Genomic DNA, 12678 nt, shown 5'->3' with positions numbered 1-12678 from the left:
AGAAGGAGGAGGAGGAAGAGGAGGAGGAAGGAGGAGGAGTAGGAGGAGGAGGAAGAGGAGGAGGAGGAGGAAGAAAAAGAGGAGGTGGAAGAGGAGGAGGAGGAAGTAGGAGGAGGAGGAAGAGGAGGAGGAAGGAGGAGGAGTAGGAGGAGGAGGAAGAGGAGGAGGAGGAGGAAGAAAAAGAGGAGGTGGAAGGAGGAAAGGAAGAAGAGGAGGGAAGAGGAGGAAGAAGAAGAGGTGGAAGGAGAAGAGGGAGGAGGGGGAGGAAGAAGAGGAGGAGGTGGAAGGAGGTAGAGGAGGAGGAGGAGGAAGAGGAGGAGGAGGAGGAAGAAGGAGGAGGAGGAAGAGGAGGAGGAAGAGGAGGAGGAGGAGGAGGAGAGGGAGAAGAGGAAGGAGGGGGAGGAAGAGAGGAAGAAGAGGAAGGAGGAAGAAGAGGAGGAGGAAGTAGGAAGAAGAGGAGGAAAGAGGAAAAAGAGGAGGGAGGGGGAGGAAGAAGAGGAGGAGGAAGAGGAAGAAGAGGAAGGAAGGGGAGGAAGAAGAGGAAGGAGGGGGAGGAGGAAGAAGAAGAGGAGGAAAAAGAGGAGGAGGAAGGAGGAAGAAGAGGAGGAAAAAGAGGAGGAGGAGGAGGAAGAAGAAGAGGAAAAAGAGGAGGAGGAGGAAGAAGGAAGAAGAAGAGGAGGAAAAAAAGAGGAGGGAGGAGGAAAGAGGAAAAGGAAGAAGAGGAGGCCAAAGAAGAGGAGGAGGAGGAAGAAGAAGAGCAGGAAAAAGAGGAAGGAGGAAGAAGAGGAGGAGGAGGAAGAAGAAGAGCAGGAAAAAGAGGAAGGAGGAAGAAGAGGAGGAGGAAGAGGAAGGAGGGGGAGGAAAAAGAGGAGGAGGAAGGAGGAAGAAGAGGAGGAAAAAGAGGAAGGAGGAAGATGAAGAGGAGGAAAAAGAGGAAGGAGGAAGAAGAGGAGGAGCAAGGAGGAAGAAGAGGAAGGAGGAGGAAAGAAGAGGAGGAAGGATGAGGAAGGAGAAGAGGAGGAAAAAGAGGAGGAGGAAGGAAGAAAAAGAGGAGGAAGGAAGAAGAAGAGGAGGAAGAGGAGGAGGAAGAGGAGGAGGAAGAAGAGGTGGAAGGAGGAAGAAGAAGAGGAGGAAAAAGAGGAGGAGGTGGAAGGAGGTAGAGGAGGAGGAGGAGGAAGAGGAGGAGGAAGAGGAAGAAGAAGGAGGAAGGAGGAGGAGGAAGAGGAGGAGGAAGAGGAGGAAGAAGGAGGAAGAAGGAGGAGGAGGAGGCGGAGGAGGAGGAAGAAGGAGGAAGAAGAGGAGGAGGAGGAGGAAGAGAGGGAGAAGAGGAAGGAGGAAGAAGAGGAGGAGGAAGGAGGGGGAGGAAGAAGAGGAGGAGGAGTAGGAAGAAGAGGAAGGAGGAGGAGGAGGAGGAGGAGGAAGAAGAGGAGGAGGAGGAGGTGGAAGGAGGAAGAAGAAGAGGAGGAAGAAGAGGAAGGAGGAAGAAGAGGAAAGAGGAGGAAGGATGAGGAAGGAGAAGAGGAGGAAAAAGAGGAGGAGGAGGAGGTGGAAGGAGGAAGAAGAAGAGGAGGAAAAAGAGGAAGGAGGAAGAAGAGGAGGAAAAAGAGGAGGAGGAGGAGGAGGAGGAGGAAGGAGGAGGAAAGAAGAGGAGGAAGGAGGAGGAAAAGGAAGAAGAGGAGGCCAAAGAAGAGGAGGAGGTGGCAGGAGGAGGAAGAGGAGGAAGAAGGAGGAGGAAGAGGAGGAAGGAGGAGGTGGAAGGAGGAAGAAGGAGGAGGTGGAAGAGGAGGAGGAGGAAGGAGGAAGAGGAGGAGGAGGAGGAGGAGGAGGAGGAAGAAGAGGAGGAGGAGGAGGTGGAAGGAGGAAGAAGAAGAGGAGGAAGAAGAGGAAGGAGGAAGAAGAGGAGGAAAAAGAGGAGGAGGAGGAGGTGGAAGGAGGAAGAAGAGGAGGAGGAAAAAGAGGAAGGAGGAAGAAGAGGAGGAAAAAGAGGAGGAGGAGGAGGTGGAAGGAGGAAGAAGAGGAGGAGGAAAAAAAAGAGGAGGGAGGAGGAAAAGGAAGAAGAGGAGGCCAAAGAAGAGGAGGAGGTGGGAGGAGGAGGAAGAGGAGGAAGAAGGAGGAGGAAGAGGAGGAAGGAGGAGGTGGAAGGAGGAAGAAGAGGAGGAGCAAGGAGGAAGAAGAGGAAGGAGGAGGAAAGAAGAGGAGGAAGGAGGAGGAAAGAAGAGGAAGGAGAGGGAGGAAGAGGAGAAAGAAGAAGAAAGAGGAAAGAGGGGGCGGAAGAAGAGGAGGAGGAAGGAGAAGAGGGAAGAGGAGGAAGGAGGAAAAGGAAGAAGAGGAGGAGTAAGAGGAGGAGGAAGAAGGAAGAGGAGGAGGAAAGAAGAGGACGGAGGGGGAGGAAGAAGCGGAGAAAGGAGGAAAAAGAGGAGGTGGAAGGAGGAAGAAGAGGAGGAGGAAGAAGAGGAAGGAGGACGAAGAGGAGGAAAAAGAGGAGGAAGGAGTAAAAAGAGGAGGAGGAGGAGGAGGAGGAAGAAGAGGAGGTGGAAGGAGGAGGAGGAGGAGGAAGAAGAGGAAGGAGGAAAGAGGAAAAAGAGGAGGAAGAAGAGGAGGTGGAAGGAGGAAGAAGAAGAGGAGGAGGAAGGAGGAAGAAGAGGAGGAAGAAGAGGAGGTGGAAGGAGGAAGAAGAGGAGGAAGAAGAGGAAGAAGAGGAAGGAGGAAAGAGGAAAAAGAGGAGGAAGAAGAGGAGGTGGAAGGAGGAAGAAGAGGAGGAGGAAGGAGGAAGAAGAGGAGGAAAAAGAGGAGGAGGAAGGGGGAAAAGGAAGAGAAGGAGGAGGAAGGAGAGGAAACAGGAAACATCCCAGCTCAGTGAGTTAACAGGTCCATTAAACCATCAAGGGGGCGGAGCCTAAATGAACTAAACTGACTCGGCCAATCACAGACCAGAATATGTCAGAGCAGTGATGCAGGAAGTGGGAGGAGCAGAGGCTGGATTTTCAAATTAAAACGCTTCCAATGACTCGATAACTACATCGTAAATCATAAATCGTCCTCGTCCAATCAGATGGATCAGATGTGACGTCATCAGGTCTGAGGGGGACGAGGTCCAGCTGTGACGAGACATCCCACATCTGGAAGACATGACACCACTTCCTGTTGAGACTTTCACAATAAAAGACCTGAGGATGTGGCATAGATATATAAACGTAGATGCCGCCTCTGACGCTGCTGCCCATTGGAACGGATTGTCGCCGCCGCCGCCATCTTGAGGAGGAGGTGTCTAACTTCTACTTCCTGTATCTACAGAGGCAGAGGTCTATTACTGAATTTTCAACCGATTTTCAAGCCGTTTGTTTTAATATAATCACTACAATTCAGCTATATAGCTCACGTTAGCAGTTAGGGTTAATGTAAGTGCCATGAAACTGATTTAATATGTCCTAGCACAAATTATATAGGTAGCCTACAGTGGTTTACACTCACTCGCCGGCCTCATCACCATGGCAACCACAAACTCACAGCCGGGGGAAACAGCTGATAAGCCTAGCCTACACATACAGGCAACAAAATAACAAACTATTAATATATTCTACCGGTATATGCACTAAATGTAACACATATCCACCCTATGATACGTTACCTTAGTTTCATTTATGTCAGATAACTTACCTACATCAAATTCAACAAGTTCATAATAGTTATATAATATGAAACAACCTATTACTTGAGAAAAGTTATTCCATGTCTCTTCGTTTTGGCGTTTCTTTCATGGGATGATCTGTACGCGGCACTAAAGTTTGGCATTTTGCCAGATTCACAGCTGTCAAACCCTCTGACTGTTGACTGCTGGTCAGGAGGAACTACTCCTCAAGATGGCGGCCGTGAGACATTCCAAACAAGCCCGAATGCGGCATCTACGTATATATATCTATGAGGATGTGGAATATGACACATCATTAATTCATATTCATCCTCTTCTCTTCCCTCAGACCTCCTCCTCCTCCTCCTCCTCCTCCTCGTTGCTGTTGTTGTTGTTGTTGTTGTGTCCACTTGTTGTTGTGTTACTCCCCCCCCCCCCCTCCCCCACCGACCACCTGCTGGTCTCTGATCGCCTGTCTGATTCCCTGACTCGGCTCGTTAGCGTCTCGTCTCTTCTCTTCCTCTCTCGCTGCTCACATGAGTCAGAGGGAGAATAATCAGCTGCTGTGATTCAGGCTGCAGCCGGCGGGATGGCCCGCGGTGTCACACACACACACACACACACACACACACACACACACACACACACACACACACACACACTGACCCACTGTGGAGCCGAGGTTCATGTGAGGAGAGAGAATAAGGACCTACGGCAGCTGGAGGGGGTCAATCTTCCTGGTCAATATATGGACAGTTTGGTCCCAGGACGACGTCCACCCACATGAAGCTGCTGCTCGTCCTGCAGCGGTGGAGAGGAGGAGAGGAGGAGGAAGAGGAGGAGAGGAGAGGAGGAGAGGAGGAGGAAGAGGAGGAGGAGGAGGAGGAGGGAGAAGAGGAGGAGGAGGAAGAGGAGGAGGAGGGAGAAGAGGAAGAGGAGGAGGAGGAGGAGGGAGAAGAGGAGGAGGAAGAGGAGGAGGAGGGAGAAGAGGAAGAGGAGGAGGAGGAGGAGGAGGAGGAGGAGGAGGAGGAGGGAGAAGAGGAGGAGGAGAGGAGAGGAGAGGAGGAGGAGGAGAGGAGGAGGAGGAGAGGAGGGAGGAGGAAGAGAGAGGAGGAGGAGGAGGGAAGAGAGGAGGAGGAGGAGGGAGATGAAGAGGAGGAGGAGGAGGGAGGAGGAGAGGCAGAAGGGAGGAGGAGAGGTGGAGGAAGAGGAGAGAGGAGGAGGAGGGAGAGGAGGAGAGAGGAGGGGAGAGAAGGAGGAGAGGAGGGGAGGAGGAGAGGAGGACGGGGAGGAGAGGAGGAGAGGAGGACGGGGAGGGGAAGGAGAGGAGGAGGAGGAAGGAGAGAGGAGGAGGAGAAAGAGGAGGAGGTGGAAGGAGAGGAGGAGGAGGAAGTGGAGGAGGGGAAGGAGGAGGAAGGGAGAATTGGAGAGAGGAGGAGGAGGGGAGGAGGAGAGGAGGGGGGGGAGGAGAGGAGGAGGAGAGGAGGAGAGGAGAGGAGGAGGGAGGAGGGAGGAGGAGAGGCGGAGAAGAGGAGAGGAGGGGAAGAGAGGAGGAGGAGGGAGGAGGAGGAGGGGAGGTGGGGAGGAGGAGGAGGAGGAGGAGGAGGGAGGAGAGGGAGGTAGGAGGAGGAAGAGGAAGGGAGGGAGGGAGGGAGGAGTGGAGAGGAGGAGGAGGAGGAGGAGAGGAGGAGGAGGAGGGAGAGGGGAGGAGGAGGAGAGAGGAGGGAGGAGGAAGAGGAGGAGAGGAGGAGGAAGGAGGGGAGGAGGAGGAGGTGGAGGAGGAGGAGGGAGGAGGTGGAGGAGGAGGAGGAGGAGGAGGAGAGCGAGGAGGAGGGGGAGAGCGAGGAGGAGAGCGAGGAGGAGAGAGGAGAGGAGGAAAGAGGAGAGAGGAGGAGAGGAAGGAGAGAGGAGGAGGAGGAGGAGAGGAGGAGAGGAGGAGGAGGAGGAGAGGAAGGAGGAGGAGGGAAGGAGGAGGGGGAGGAGGAGGAGAGGAGGGAGGAGGAGAGGAGGGAGGGAGGAGGAGAGGAGGGAGAAGCGGAGGAGGGAGGAGGAGAGGAGGGAGAAGCGGAGGAGGGAGGAGGAGAGGAGGGAGAAGCGGAGGAGGGAGGAGGAGAGGAGGGAAGGAGGAGGAGGAGGAGGAGGAGGAGGAGGAGTAGAGGAAGAGAGGAGGAAGAGGAGTAGAGGAAGAGAGGAGGAGAGGAGGAGGAGGAGAGGAGGAGGAGAGGAGGAGGAGGAGAGGAGGAGGAGGAGGAGGAGAGGAGGAGGAGGAGGAGAGGAGAGGAGGTGGAGGAGGAGAGGAGGAGGAGGAGGAGGAGGAGGAGGAGGAGGAGGAGGAGAGGAGAGGAGGAGGAGGAGAGGGGAGGAGAGGAGAGGAGGAGGGGAGGAGGAGAGATGGAGAGGAGGAGGAGGAGGAGGGAGGGGAGGAGAGGAGGAGAGGAGGAGGAGGAGAGGAGGACAAGGATACGAGGAGAGGAGGAGGAGAGGAGAAGGAGGAGGAGAGGAGGAGGGGGAGGAGGAGATGAGGAGGAGAGGAGGGAGAGGGGGAGGAGGCAGGAGAGGAGGAGGAGAGGAGGAAGAGGAGGGAGGAGGAGGAGGAGGAGGAGGAATGGAGAAAATGAGAGGAGGAGGGAGGACTAGGAGGAGAGAGGAGGAAGGAGGTGGAGTAGGAGGAGGAGGAGAGGAGGAGGAGGAGAGGGGAGGAGGAGGAGAGGAGGAGGAGGAGAGAGAGAGGAGGAGGAGAGGAGGATAGGAGGAGGGAGGAGGAGGAGAGAGGAGGAGGGGAGAGAGGAGGAGGAGAGAGGAGGAGAGAGAGGAGGAGGTGAGGAGAGGGAGGAGGAGAGGAGGAGGGGAGGGGAAGGAGGAGGAGGGAGGAGGGGAGGAGGAAGGGAGGAGGGAGAGGAGGAGGAGGAAGGAAGAGAGGAGGAGGAGAGGAGGAAGAGCGAGGAGGAGGAGAGTGAGAGAGGAGGAGAGGAGGAGAGGAGAGGAGGAGGAGGAGGAGGAGGAGGAGAGGAGGAGGAGAGGAGTAGGAGGAGGAGGAGAGGAGGAGGAGGAGGAGGGAGGAGGAGGAGGAGGAGAGAGGAGAGGGAAGAGGAGGAGGAGGAGGAGGAGGAGGAGGAGGAGGGGGAGGAGGTGGAGGAGGAGGAGGTGGAGGAGGGGAAGGAGGTGGAGGAGGTGGAGGTGGAGGGGGAGGAGGAGGAGGAGATGTGGAGGGGAGGAGGAGGAGGAGGAGGGGGAGGAGGAGAGGGGAGGAGTTGAGGAGGAGGGGAGTGAGGAGTGGTGGAGGAGGAGGAGAGGGGAGGAGGAGGGAGGAGGAGGAGAGGAGGGGAGGAGAGGAGGGAGAGGAGGAGGAGGAGAGGAGGAGAAGGAGAAGAGGAGGGAAGGAGGAGAGGAGAGAGGAGGAGGAGAGGAGGAGGAGGAGGAGGAGAGGGAGAGAGGAGGAGGAGGAGAGGAGGAGGAGGAGAGAGGGAGGGGAGGAGGAGAGGAGGAGGAGGAGGAGGAGGAGGAGGAGGAGAGGAGGAGGAGAGGAGGAGGGGAGGAGGAGGGGAGGAGGAGGAGAGGAGGAGGAGAGGAGGAGGGGAGGAGGAGGAGAGGAGGAGGGGAGGAGGAGGAGAGGAGGAGGAGGAGGAGGAGGAGGAGAGGAGGAGGAGGAGGAGGGGGAGGAGGAGGGGGAGGGGGAGGAGAGAGGAGGAGGAGGAGAGGAGAGGAGGAGGAGAGGAGGAGGAGAGGAGGAGGAGGAGAGAGGAGAGGAGAGGAGGAGGAGGGGGAGGAGGGAGGAGGAGAAGGAGGAGGGAGAGGAGGGAGAAAGAGGAGAGAGGAGGAGGAAGAGGAGGAGGGAGGGGGAGGAGAGAGAAGGAGGAGAGGAGGAGGAGGAGGGGGAGGAAGAGGAGGAGGGAGGAGGTGGAGGGAGATGGGAGGAGGAGGGAGAGGAGGAGGAGGGGAGGAGAGGAGGAGGAGGGAGGAGGAGAGGAGAGGAGAGGAGAGGAGGAGTAAGGAGGAGGAGAGGTAGGAGGGCAGGAGAGGAGGGAGGAGGAAGAGGAGGAGGTGAGAGGAGGAGGAGGGAGGGGAGGAGGAGGAGGGGAGGAGAGATGATGTGGGAGGGGAGGAGGAGGAGGAGGAGGAGAGGAGGAGAGGGAGGAGGAGGGAGGAGAGGAGGAGGAGGAGGAGGAGAGGAGGAGGAGGAGGAGGAGAGGGGAGGAGAGGAGGAGGAGGAGAGGGAGGAGGAGACGAGGAGGGAGGAAGAGAGGGAGGAGGAGAGGAGGAGGGAGGAGGATGGATGAGGAGGGAGGAGGAGAGGGAGGAGGAGAGGAGGAGGAGGAGGTGAGAGGAGAGAGGAGGAGGAGGAGAGGAGGAGGAGGAGAGGAGGAGGAGGAGGAGGAGGAGGAGGGAGGAGAGGAGAGGGGGAGGAGAGGAGGAGGAGAGGAGAGGAGGAGGAGAGGGGGAGGAGAGGAGGAGGAGGAGAGGAGGAGGAGAGGAGAGGAGAGGAGGAGAGGAGGAGGAGAGGAGAGGAGGAGGGGGAGGAGAGGAGGAGGAGGAGAGGAGGAGAGAGGAGGAGAGGAGGAGGAGAGGAGGAGGAGGAGAGGAGAGGAGGAGGAGGAGGAGGAGAGGAGAGGAGGAGGAGAGGAGGAGGAGGAGGGAGGAGGAGGAGGAGGAGGAGGGAGGAGGAGGAGGGAGGAGGAGGAGGAGAGAGGAGGAGAGGAGGGAGGAGGAGGAGGAGGAGGGAGAAGGAGGAGAGGAGGAGGAGGAGGAGGGAGGAGGAGGAGAGGGAGGGAGGAGGAAGGAGGGGAGGAGGAGGAGAGGAGGAGAGGAGGAGGAGAGGAGGAGGAGGGGGAGAGGAGGAGGAGAGGAGGAGGAGAGAAGGAGGAGAGGGAGGAGAGGAGAGGAGAGGAGGAGAGGAGGAGGAGAGGAGGAGGAGGAGAGGAGGAGGAGAGGAGGAAGAGGAGAGGAGGGGAAGAGGAGGAGAGGAGGTAGGGAGGAGGAGGAGAGGAGGAGGAGAGGAGGAGGAGAGGAGGAGAGGAGAGGAGAGGAGAGGAGAGGAGAGGAGGAGGAGGAGGAGGAGGAGGAGAGGAGGAGAGGAGGAGGAGGAGGAGAGGAGAGGAGAGAGGAGGAGGAGGAGGAGGAAGGAGGAGGAGGGAGGAGGAAAGGGAGGAGGAGAGGGGGGAGGAGGAGAGGAGGAGAGAGAGGAGGGAGGAGAGGGAGGAGAGGAGGAGGAGAGGAGGAGGAGGAGGAGGAGAGGAGGGGAGGAGGAGAGGATAAAAGAGGAGGAGGAGGAGAGGAGGAGGAGAGGAGAGGAGGAGAGGAGGGGAGGAGGAGAGGAGGGGAGGAGGAGGAGAGGAGGAGAAAGAGGAGGAGGAGGAGGAGGAGAGGAGGAGAGGAGGAGAGGAGGACAGGAGGAGAGGAGGAGAGGAGGAAGAGGAGGAGGAGGAGAGGAGGAGAGGAGGAGAGGTGGAGGAGGAAGAGGAGGATGAGGAGGTGAGGAGGAGGAGGAGGAGGAGAGGAGATGAGGAGAGGAGGAGGAGAGAGGAGGAGGAGGAGAGGAGGAGGAGAGGAGGAGAGAGGGAGGAGGAGGAGGAGTGGAGGAGGAGGAAGAGGAGAAGGAGAAGAGGAGGAGGAAGAGGAGGGAGGAGGAGGAGGGAGGAGGGTGAGGAGGAGGAGGAGGAGAGAGGAGGAGGTGGAGAGGAGGAGAGGAGGAGGAGAGGAGGAGGAGGAGGAGGAGGAGGAAGAGAGTGAGGAGGAGGAGGAGGAGGGAGAGGAGGAGAGGAGGAGAGGAGGAGGAGGTGGAGGAGGAGGTGAGGATGGAGGAGAGGAGGAGGAGAGGAGGATGGAGGGAGTGGAGGAGGAGGAGGAGGAGGCGGCGAGGAGGAAGAGAAGAGGAGGGAGAGGAGGAGGAGGAGAGGAGAGAAGAGGAGAGAGGAGGAGGAGAGGAGGGAGGAGGAGGAGGAGGAGGAGGAGGAGGAGGAGGAGGAGAGGAGAGGAGGGAAGGAGGAGGAGAGGAGGAAGAGGAGGAGGAGAGGAGGGGGAGGAGGAGAAGGAGAGGAGGAGAGGAGATGAGAAGGAAGAGGAGAGGAAGAGGGAGAGGAGGAGAGGAGGAGAGGAGGAGGAGAGGAGGAAGAGGAGGAGGAGAGGAGGAGTGGAGGAGGAGAGGAGGAGAGGAGGAGGAGGAGGAGAGGAGGAGAGGAGGAGGAGGAGGAGGAGAGGAGGAGAGGAGGAGGAGGAGTCTTCTGCTTCCTCTGCCTCTGTTGTTTCCTTTGCAGCTGAATTATCATCTGCATTTATTGTAAAGACGTCATGAAGACTTGTTTTTACTATTTAGCGCCGTATCTAAGAGCCTCTCCTTTACTCACTCAGCAAGATGTTAAAGATAATCAGAGGCAATGGCCCTGGATGAACCTGGCTGGAGCAAAAAAACGCGACTAAATTTGCTGCAGGCTAACCGGAGTTACCATGGCTACCCGGCGCTAGCGATAGCCACAACGCTAACCCATGGGGGCAATTCTTTCAACCACAACAAACACTCAGTAAACTACAGGATATCTCTGGGTCCATGAACTGGAATCCTTAGAGACACCACTGAACTCATTATTCCACCCACTTTCCGGTCGGAAGAACGACGCTGGGTTGTCGCCATGACACTCCCATTCATTTACATTTTAGATTAACCATAGCTGGGCTAACCTGTTAGCTGTTAGCCATTAGCAGTGTCTCTGTAAATTAACTCATATAAACGGCCCATGAAAAAAATATTTTTTCCAGCGGATATCCTAGTTCCAACATGACTGAGCTAACTGGAGGAGTTTCATGTCGTGTCCCACAACGGGAGGGTTTTAACAGCTGACGTCCTGGTGTTAGCTTAGCTGCTGCTGTTAGCTGTCAGCAGCAGCAAAGCTAACAACTATAATTACAAAAATGTGGACACAGAAATGGTAATGTTTGTTCAATAATTCGTTTTATAGACTTAACAAACATCAGATTTAGTCAAAACGGTTTTGGCAGCCCAGAGCCCCCACATTTGGTGCCTACACCGGCGGCTAACGCTACCAGTTAGCCGCTAGCTAGAATGCTACTAAAACCGACTTCTGTTGTGGTGTGACGCAATGGATCATGGGAAAATAAAGTGGTGGATAGTGTAGAGTAGAAACAGTAGAAACTTTGTGTTTTTGCATGTAGCCACTCACCTCAGATAGCCCAACTCTGAAACATCCCAGAAAGACATCACTATCCCATCACAGAGAGAAACTAACACTTTGTCCTTGTTGTGATGATTTCTTTACTAAAATAAACAGCCAGAGATATTTTGGACATTACCACTGCACTGCTCGACTGTTTATTTTTGAGTGTTTGTTGTGGTTGAAAGAATTGGCCCCATAGGTTAGCGTTGTGGCTATCCCTAGCACCGGGTAGCCATGGTAACTCTGGTTTGCCTGCAGCAATTTTAGTCACGTTTTTTGCTCCAACCAACACTGGGTGACCATCAGGACAACGGGTCAAAAATGACCGGAATTCTCCTTTAATGCTGGTGATGAGACTTGGCCACTTCAACACCAGTCAAACCTGGTTTTCATTTTCAAGCCCGTTGAGAAACTCAAAACCCTGAAGTTCATCACGTTCTGGTTCCAGTAAAGAAAGTGAATGTGGTTTCTGCTTTGTGTTCTGGATGAAGTCAGAGAATCAGCTCTGTGACTAAAACACCAGTTTCTGATCCTCTGTTCAGTGAGATAATCTCCACATATGAACTCCTTTTCTACCGTATCTGAAGCTTAATGCGACGTACAGAAGTAAAAAGCTAATGTTAGGCTTTAAAGGGATAGTTCAACATTTTGTCAAATTGGCCCATTGCCCATAATCCCTATAGTCTAGGGATGTAGCAGGCCTATAACTCCACCACTGAGGCCGATTCGATACGCATCTCGATACGCTGCCACCGATACGATACATTAACGATACACTGCAGCTCCCGTCGATACGATGTGATACGATTCACTCCTGTTCACGATACGATGCGATTCAAAAATGATTTGATAACGATATGACTTAATTACAAAGAGATTTGGTTCGATACAGGAGACTTTCGTAGCCCACATCAGGCAATACCACTATTCTGCCTTACTCTCTGTATCAATTTGAGGGATGTATTTAATATTTTGTTAATTTTTATGGGGCAAACAACTCATATTTTAAAGGTATAGGGTGAATTCAGGTATATTGGGACAATTTTTGTAAATTCATTTTCTGAGCCATTTTTTGTCATCAAGATTAATAAATAACCCAACAAATGAGATATGTCTGGATTCCTCTAGGTGTCTGCATTCTTTATGTGAAACAATTATGTGAATAAAAGTTCTTTTGTGAGAGCACAGCACTCTATTTTAAAGGGTTTTGCCCCCCCACAAAACTATTTTTTTTGCAACGTGATTGGTAAATTGGTGACAGGTAGGTTTGGTAATTTGAGGACACAGGCTTGTGCAATAGGATATTGCATGGGGAGCTGCATATTACATTAAAACAAAGGACATGAATAGATGGTTTATTTATGTATATTAGGCTCTTATAGCCTATTATTTTTATGTTTGTGTATTGTTTATAATATCGTGATTTGTAAACCAATATCAACCAAATATACAAATTTATTTCAACATACAGCAGACTTTTAATAGCCTAAAAAACATTATTGTGGAGCAAGAATATTGACCTCAGGAGAAGCAAGCATGTTTTTAAAAATACATTTATTTTTATATTTTGTTAAATAGAAATGATAAAATAAAGATAAACTCATGACATAATAAGAGATAATACAATCTGACCTGTTTTTGAACCTCACTTCACATATTCAACATTAACCGCTGATTTGATATTCTGAAATGTACAAAGGTACTTGTTTTCCCTATATGTGTAAGAATTTCTCACTTTTAAGCATGTAAGATATGACTACACTATTGAAATATTTCAATATAAACCCAGAAACACTGTCCCAAATAACCTGAACATGCTGTCCCAAATTACCATACCACTATTGGTAATTTGGGACAGCAAGAAAATGTCCAAATTAAGAAAAT

Source organism: Trachurus japonicus, chromosome 20 (genome assembly GCF_045865225.1).
Source record: "Trachurus japonicus isolate A0001 chromosome 20, Traja_1.0".
NCBI classification, from domain to species: domain Eukaryota; kingdom Metazoa; phylum Chordata; class Actinopteri; order Carangiformes; family Carangidae; genus Trachurus; species Trachurus japonicus.
The sequence above is the reverse complement of the archived record's forward strand: the minus strand, read 5'-3'. Positions refer to the sequence as shown.